Source organism: Petaurus breviceps, unplaced genomic scaffold (genome assembly GCF_028583685.1).
Source record: "Petaurus breviceps papuanus isolate PSGF00001 unplaced genomic scaffold, PetGlider_PUasm1.0 156, whole genome shotgun sequence".
Lineage (NCBI taxonomy): Eukaryota > Metazoa > Chordata > Mammalia > Diprotodontia > Petauridae > Petaurus > Petaurus breviceps.
In genome coordinates, this window is record NW_027185720.1 from 12,106,050 (window position 1) to 12,114,187 (window position 8,138).

At 46.3% G+C, this 8,138-nt stretch overlaps 1 pseudogene; it reads left to right on the forward strand.

The window, feature by feature from the left end:
- The first annotated feature begins 3,518 nt into the window (after positions 1 to 3,518).
- On the forward strand, positions 3,519 to 8,138 carry LOC138156630 (alpha-aminoadipic semialdehyde dehydrogenase pseudogene; annotated as a pseudogene).

Here is an 8,138-nt window from a genome sequence, read left to right on the forward strand (position 1 = left end):
GAGAGTTTTTAACTCTACAGGCATTTTGGAATGAAGAACACAGGTTGGGAGAGGTAACAAGAAAAGATCCAATTCTCTTTTCACAACTTCCCCTCCCAACGTCTATTCACAGACAAAGTAATATAATCTGCCATTCCTTCACCCAAATGTTTCCAGTAAACTGAATTATGCCTCAATCACCAAGAGCATATGCAGAGCTAGATCTAAAGCTAACGTTAAACAGAGAACCTAACTTCTTCCCAGGTCTTACCTATTTTCCCAACTTGAAGCTTAGAGTAATCATAACTGAACTCAGAACTTGATTTCCGAAAGCCCAAGAGGAAGGAGCCAAATGAACTGAACTTTAGGAGCCATTACATTGTTCTGCAGACTTAAAATGAGTCAATTATTGCAACAAGGTGTGTCAATTGGATCATAGATTTAGACCTGGAAAGAACCATAGAGGCCATCTGGTCAACCCCCTACTTTTACAGAAGTGGAAGCCGAGGGCCAAGTAGATAAAGTGATTTGCCCAGGGTCACACAGCTAGTTGAATGTTGGAGACAGTGTTTGAACCCCAAAGTATTCCTAACTCAAAATCTAATTACCAAATCTACTGCCTCCAATACTCTACCCAAAGGAATTCCTTACAACAGGAATTCTTACCCTAGGGTCCATAACTTGTTTTTATTAAATATCTTGATAAGTATATTTCAATATGACTTTGCTTCTAATCTTATGTATTCTATTATATGTATTTGAAAACATGTTTTAAGAAGAGGTCCCTTGGCTTTCACCAGACTAACTGCTCAAGGGGTTCATGATGAACCCCTGTTTTAAAGGAAGAATTTCAGGCTACTTAAAGTAAAGGAGAGAAGTGAGGGATGAATCTCTGAAGGAAGCTACCAAGCAGTTCTTTTTCCTGTAAGTTTCTCTGTGGAAGAAAATGCCACCCCACCTGAGAGGAAAGTCAGACAATGAGGCCCTTCCTCCTCCTGTTCTTAATCCAGAGTCACTCTACAGACTGGGGAGAGAAAGGGGGTGGGGGATGGGGGTGAGGGCAGTGGGGGAGAAGAGCTGATCTCTTAATTATTCTGGGACAGGCAACCCCAAGAGAGGAACCAGCAGGTTCATGTGGCTTGCATGGGGTGTGTCTGATTGTGAGACAGAATGTGTGTCTAGGAGTGTGCAGCTTGTGAAAATAAACAGTCCTAATCTCAGGCTGCCCCTTGGGCTGAGCAAACACAGATCCCTTCCCAACTCTTTCCAACCCAGGAGGGTGGAAGAGGGTTCAGAGCCGGCGTTAGTCCCTGGCCCTGTCCAGCCACTGTAGGGCTCTCCAAGTTGTCCCCAGGATCCCCAAGGCCTGAGGGAAGGGTTAGCATCACAGTCCTAGGAAGAGGAGGAAAGGGAAAACATAGGGGGTGGGAAGGCCACTGGACAATCAGAGATTACAGAATGTGAAAGCTGAGAGGGAGCTCAGGACAAAGAATATGAAAGTTAGGCTGGGGGAGGGGGGCAGGCTTGGAACTGGGAGCATCTTAGCCCATAGAATGTCAGAACCTCATAGCCTAGAGGGTCCCTGGAACAGGGAATGTCGGAGGTGGGACGGGTCTGAAAGAGAGAGAAATCATTGAGTCTGCTCCCTCACCTCAGAGAGGAGGAAACCCCAGAAGGGAATGGCTTACTTAAGGTCACACACGGGCAGAATCGAGACTATAATCAAGGTTTCCTAACTCCCAGTTCTCTGCCCACCCCGCTAAATTCCCCAGTCCCTGTCCCTCTGGTTTACCTCTTTCAGAAAAGCCAGGGAGGCAGCACTGGCTCTTTCTCTTGATGACTAGGCTTGGGGAGGCCTCAGTGTGGTGGGTGGTGAAGTGTTGAGCAAACATCGGGCCTTTTGCTTGCCAGGCCAAACATGCCACTTGGGAGGCCAACTGCTGTCACTTTAAGGGTGCCGTCAAGCCTGGCCAGCTCCAAGTGACCCTGCTTCCCTTTCCCAGAGCTTGCAGCCAGAGAGCCAGCCAGAACTGATTGTGCAGAGAGAAAGAACCAGTGGTATGTGTTGGGGCCCAGGGAGCTATTTGACTGAGGAACAAGGGTCACCCCTCCTGGGAGGGGCCTGGTCAGGCCCCAACTGCCCCCTCTCTCTTCTAAAGACAAAAAGGTTAACCAAACATCTGGAAAGTATTTCCCTAGAGCATCTGGAGGAAAGGCAACTCCCTGCCTGGCAAAGGCAGCACCAAGCTGGGAACAGGCAGGCTGCCTTCTGGTCTCCCCTCTGCTGCTGCTTTGTGGCAGGACCTCAGGCAAGGGGCACCTCAAAGACACTCATGAACTGTCTGTCTCCCTATCCCAGGCACAGGGAAGTGTGAGCAGCAGGAGAGAAGGGGCCTGCCCAGTGCCCTGAGGGTGAGAGGTGCGAGGGCAGCTAGGATGGGTTTTGGAGGAGTGAAGAACTTGGGGCTTGGAACCCTAGAAATTCATGTAATGGTAAAGCAGGAAGGGGCCCTAGAACAGGGAATGTCAGAGGACTTAAAACAGAGAAAGTGAGAGCTGGAAGAGGCCTTAGAACAGGGAATGTCAGAGCTGGGAGGGAGCTTAGAACAAGAAATGTCAGAGCTGGGAGAGGCCCTAGAACAGGGGATGTCAGGGCTGGGAGGGGCCCTAGAACAGGGAATGTCAGAGCTGGGAGGAGCCTTAGAACAGGGAATGTAAGAGGACTTAAAACAGAAAGTGAGAGCTGGAAGAGGCCTTAGAACAGGGAATGTGAGAGCTGGGAGAGGCCCTAGAACAGGGGATGTCAGAGGACTTAAAACAGAGAAAGTGAGAGCTGGGAGGGGCCTTAGAACAGGGAATGTCAGGGCTGGGAGAGGCCCTAGAACAGGGAATGTCAGAGCTGGGAGAGGCCCTAGAACAGGGAATGTCAGAGCTGGGAGGGGCCCTAGAACAGGGGATGTCAGGGCTGGGAGGGGCCTTAGAACATGGAGGGGCCTTGGACCAGAGAATGTCAGAGTTGGGAAGGGCCTCAAAGATGATCCATACCCCAGTCTCCTCAATTTACAGATGAGGAAACTGAGGCTGGGAGAGGGAAAAGTGACTGGCTTGAGGTCATTAACAGAGCTAGAACCATTGTCCAGCCTCTTCAGCCCCCCTCTACAAATGTTTGCACTGTAGCAGGCCATCCTGCTTTAAAGTGGGACCTTGAGCTTTTGGGTGGCTAGAAAGGGTTAGGGGGCAGATGGATGAAGGGCTGTCCTAGATGGGAAGGCAGAAGAGACTCCTGGAAATGCTTTCTCTTCCTCCCATTGCCCTACAAAACCAAGTTGGGATGTTACAGGTATGGGAGACAGCCGAAGCCTTTCTAGTTCTGGCCAGAAGGGGTAAAGAGCAGAGATCACTTCGGGCTGCAGATATGTCCATTCTGGGGTGTGGACGTGGGCTCTGAAGGTTCCTAAGGGCAGAGGCTTTGGCTCTTCCTGTCTGTTGGAAGGCATTCAGATGTCAGAGCATCTCAGGAGGTGGGTACTGGGGTTAAGGAGAGCCCCTGCCTTGGGGCTGAACTCCCCCAGGGGTTAAGTTGCAGGTGGGACAGTTGGCCTACAGTAGGAATAATCAAGGGTCATAATCACCACCCTCCACGCTCATCTGAGCTGAATATTTGGTGGAACTGGAGGGGCAGCAGAGCCCAGGATAACTGGGTTGTCCTTCGCCTCCCAGAACTGCCTGCTCCCTCCTGCCTGCAGCCTCTCCTGGTCTCCACCCCAAATTACTTTGTATTTACTCTTTCTGTATTTTGTAACCACCTATATGTGTACAATGTTCTTTTTTTCTAGTAGATTGGTAGCTTCTCCAAGTCTTGCCTAGCACATAGTAGGCACGCAATAAGGGCTTATTGCATTGACTTGTCACTGAGTAGGGTCCCTTGCCCGGAAGTCAGGTCTCCAGAGGCTGCTTCCAGATCCCCTTTATGATCTGCCCCTTTTGCCAAGTGGTTTTGCAGGAAGCCAGCTTTTGGTGCCCTGGGAAACAGGGGGCATCCTGTTGCCCCCTCCTCTATCCCTGATTGGGGCCATTCTTTGAAAAATTAAAAATAAAAAAACCAAATTGTAAACTTAACAACCACCAACAGAAACAGCAGCATAGAAACGCACAGTTAGGGGTCAAGTCTCACCCCAAACCCTCAGTTTTCACCAAGGCGGAGCTAAAGGGATTAATTCATGGCTAACAAAGGAGCAAAGAAAATGCTTTTGTTCTGTGTCTCCCTTCAGGCCTGCCTCCACTGCCCTTGGCCCTGCTCGCCTTCCTTTTCTTTTTTCTCATGGTTTTAGTTGGCCTGTACAAAGTCCTGCTTTCCCCTGGCATCCCCTCTCACAGCTCCTTCATGTTTCCCTGTGTGTGTCACCATGACCATTTTTTATGGCGCCATAACATTCCATCTGATGAATAGACATGATCTAGCCAGCCACCCTCCAGCTATTGGACATGCAGGTTATTTCCAGTTTTTTTGCTAGTACAAATAGAACAGGTGATTTTTTTTTTGTACAGCTAAGTTCCCCTCTCCCACATTTTTTTTTTCCTTTTGATATTGGGGTAGAGTTAGGATCATTTTCTAGATCATAGCTCTAGAGCTATGATGGCCTGAAAGGTCATCTGGTCCATCTCCCATCTCCCTTTTACCTATGAGGTTACTGATGCAGTTCATCCTTTGTAACATTGCATATTATTTTCCAAAACATAGAAGAGGCGGTAGAGTTGTACAAAATTGATGGATTTTGAAAGAGAGAGTGAGAAAGAGACCCTGGGTTCAAACTGCCCTTCTACTTACTATCCACAGGACTTGGGACAAGGCATTTCACTTTCTTGGGTCTCAACTCATCACCATCTGTAAACTTGGACTAAATGATCTCTAAGGTCCCTGTACACTCTAAATTTATAACCCAATGATGATATCAGATTGCAATCCCACTAAAAATGTATGAGGACCTGTTTTTCCAAACCCTGCCAATGTTAGATTTTTCTGTTTTTACCACTACATTCTAGTGGCTGTAAGGTGCTATCAAGAATCATATTTGAATCTTGGGTCTAATTTACCACTACTCAATTTTTTTTTTGCCTTTTGGAGGGCAATTGGGGTTAAGTAACTTGCCCAAGGTTACACGGCTAGTTTTTTTGTGTGTGGGTGTTAAGTGTCTGAGGCCAGAACCGATCCCGGGTCCTCCCGACTCCAGGACTGGTGCTTTACTCACTGTGCCACCTAGCTGTCTCCTACTACTCAAATTTTTGCCTCCCTAAATTGCAATGTCTAGGTCACCTTCCTTGATTTTTAGCTTGCTTACTGACTTACTTGCTGAACTGAACTGATTTAATCACATGAATGGAAAATGGACTTACTATGTGCCAGACTCTGCTAAGTGCTGGCTATGTAAAATTAAGCAAGCAAGACAGCCCCTGCCTTCAGATAGCTTCAGTCTGAATAGAGGAAGACAGCATTGATAGAGGAGATAAAAGTGTGAGGGGGAGGGAGTAAATGAGGAGGACGAAAAGGAACTCCACAGCCCCATAACTTGGGGACGGCTTGGAAGTGGCAGCATTACCTAGTGAGTAGGAATTGGGCAAAATGAGGTGAAAGGTCACCTGCCAGAGCCCACAGCCCCACAGGAGGGGAATCTGAGTTCTCCTAGCAGGAGAAGACCAGAAAATAGGTGTCATGGCTTGGTAATGGTTGGGAAATATGACATGGCTGAAGGTCACCCAAAGATACAGATGGTGATTGAACATGGGAATAATTCAACAATCTATCTTCTGTCTCCTCTAAGAGAAAGCCAACCCTGGTAGGAAATAGGGTGGCACTTGTCCTGACATAACAACAGTAGTAGTAGTAGTAGCAACAGTAGTAGTAGTAGCAGCAGCAGCAGTAGCAGCAGTAACATATATGGATAGTGCCCAGTAGGTTACAAAGTTCTTATGCCTTTTTTTTTGGAGGGGCATTTGGGGTTAAGTGACTTGCCCAAGGTCACACGGCTAGTTTTTGTGTTAAGTGTCTCAGGCCGGATTTGAACTCAGGTCCCCAGTGCTCTATTCACTGTGCCACCTAGCTACCCCAAGGTTACAAAGTTCTTGATAGCCATTATACTGTTCCTAACCTTTATTCTTTCTCTGTAAATCATTATAGGAAGGAAGAAGATTGAAAGATCTTTCATTATGCTACCATTCTGTCTGTCTACTTTGCTGCTCCATCAGCCCCATTGTGCCTCGTTGAAAGAGCTGGGGCTCAAAGAAGAAAATGAAGGCATGTATAATGGTACCTGGGAAGGGAGAGGGAAAGTTATTACAACCTGGTGTCCAGCTAAACTTATAGCAAGAGTCTATCAGGTCAGCCTGGGAGGTTATAAAGGAGTACTAACAAAGGCCAAAGAAGACTGGAAAATATGGGTAGATATGCCAGCTCCTGAATGAGGAGAAATAGTAAAACAGATTGGTGAAGACTTGTGTCAGAAGATTCAGATCTAAGGAAACTTGGCATCTTTGGAGATGGGAAAAATCTTAGCAGGAGGCATTAGGGAAATTCAGGAGTACACAGATATCTGTGATTATGCTTGTCTTGAATGATCAGAGGACACATTTTGGTCTCAGAAAGACCAGGCCATGCCCTCATTGAACAATGAAATCCTTTGGACCTAGTTGGCATCATCACTGCATTCAATTTCCCAGTGGCTGTGTTTGGCTGGAACAATGCCATTGCTCTGATCTTCGGGAATGTTTGCCTTTGGAAAGGGACATCAACAACTTTCATTAGCATAGCTGTCACCAAGATAATGGGGCCAAAGCTTCGAAAGATAATAACCTACTTGGTGCGATCTGTTCCATGACATATGGCAGGGCAGATATTGGCATGGCAATGGCCCAAAATGAGTGGATGGACCTTCTGTCCTTCACAGGAAGTACCCAAGTGGGAGAACAGGTGGCAGTCATGGTACAGAAGAGATTTGGGAGAAGTTTGTTAGAGCTTGGTGGAAACAATGCCATTCTTGCTTTTGGGAATGCAGACTTGAATTATTATTTGCAGCTGTGAGGACAGCAGATCAGAGATGTGCAACTGCCAGGTGACTGTTTTTGCATGAAAGCATCCATGATGAAGTTGTGGGTAAATTTATAAAGGCGCATGTACAAATTTGCATTGGAAATCCATGGGATCCAAATATTCTCTATGGGCCCCTCCACACCAAAGAGGCAGTAAACATTTCTTGGTGCAGTAGAAGAGGCGAGAAAACAAATGGTCAAGTGGCCTATTGTAGGAAGACTATAGATCGCCTGGGAAATTACAATTGGGACCAGTCTTGGAGATGATGCACCCATTGTGCATAGAAAGACTGTTTGCTCCTATCCTTCATGTCTTAAAATTCAAGAATGAATGAAGTGGTCTATCCATGGAATAATGAAGTAAAACAGGGTCTTTCAAGCAGTACCTTCACAAAGGATTTGGACAGAATCTTTTGATAGCTTGGGCTAAAAGGGTCCAGCTGTGGCATCGAAAATGTCATCATTCCAGCAAGTGGCGCTGAGATTGCAGGTGCATTTGGAAGTGAGAAGCATTCTGGTGGTGGCAGAGTCAGGTGGTGATTCATGGAAGCAAAATATATGAGAACATCTACTTGTACCATCAACTACAGTAAAGACCTTCCTCTGGCACAAGGAATCGAGTTTCAGTAAGTGATTGAGGTTTATATGACCTCCACAATCCGGCATTGTAGAATGGGCAATAGTCTCTACTCTCTTACTTTCTTGATATTTGACTAAATTGTGGCTCTTTTTTTAGGGTCAAAGATTGCAAGAAAAGGATGATGGCATTTCTCATCCCCATTTTCTTTTTTTTAAGGCAAATATTGGACTTGAAATTAGTGCATCTGTTTACTTAAGAAAAGTGGAGACTGATCAAACCTCTCCTTAAATGACAAGTGTTAACGAACTTGGACTCTACCTGCCGTGCAGTGGCGAATGCTTCTCATTTCTGGAGATGAATCTAGCCTGTCATAACACAGGTTTTAAAAACTGCCTACTCTTATGCTTATCCATGTCATTTCAAATAAAAACACGCTAGTTTTATTGGAGAAACTTGCCAACAAATCAATTGATAGTGAGAAAATCTAGACTGTATT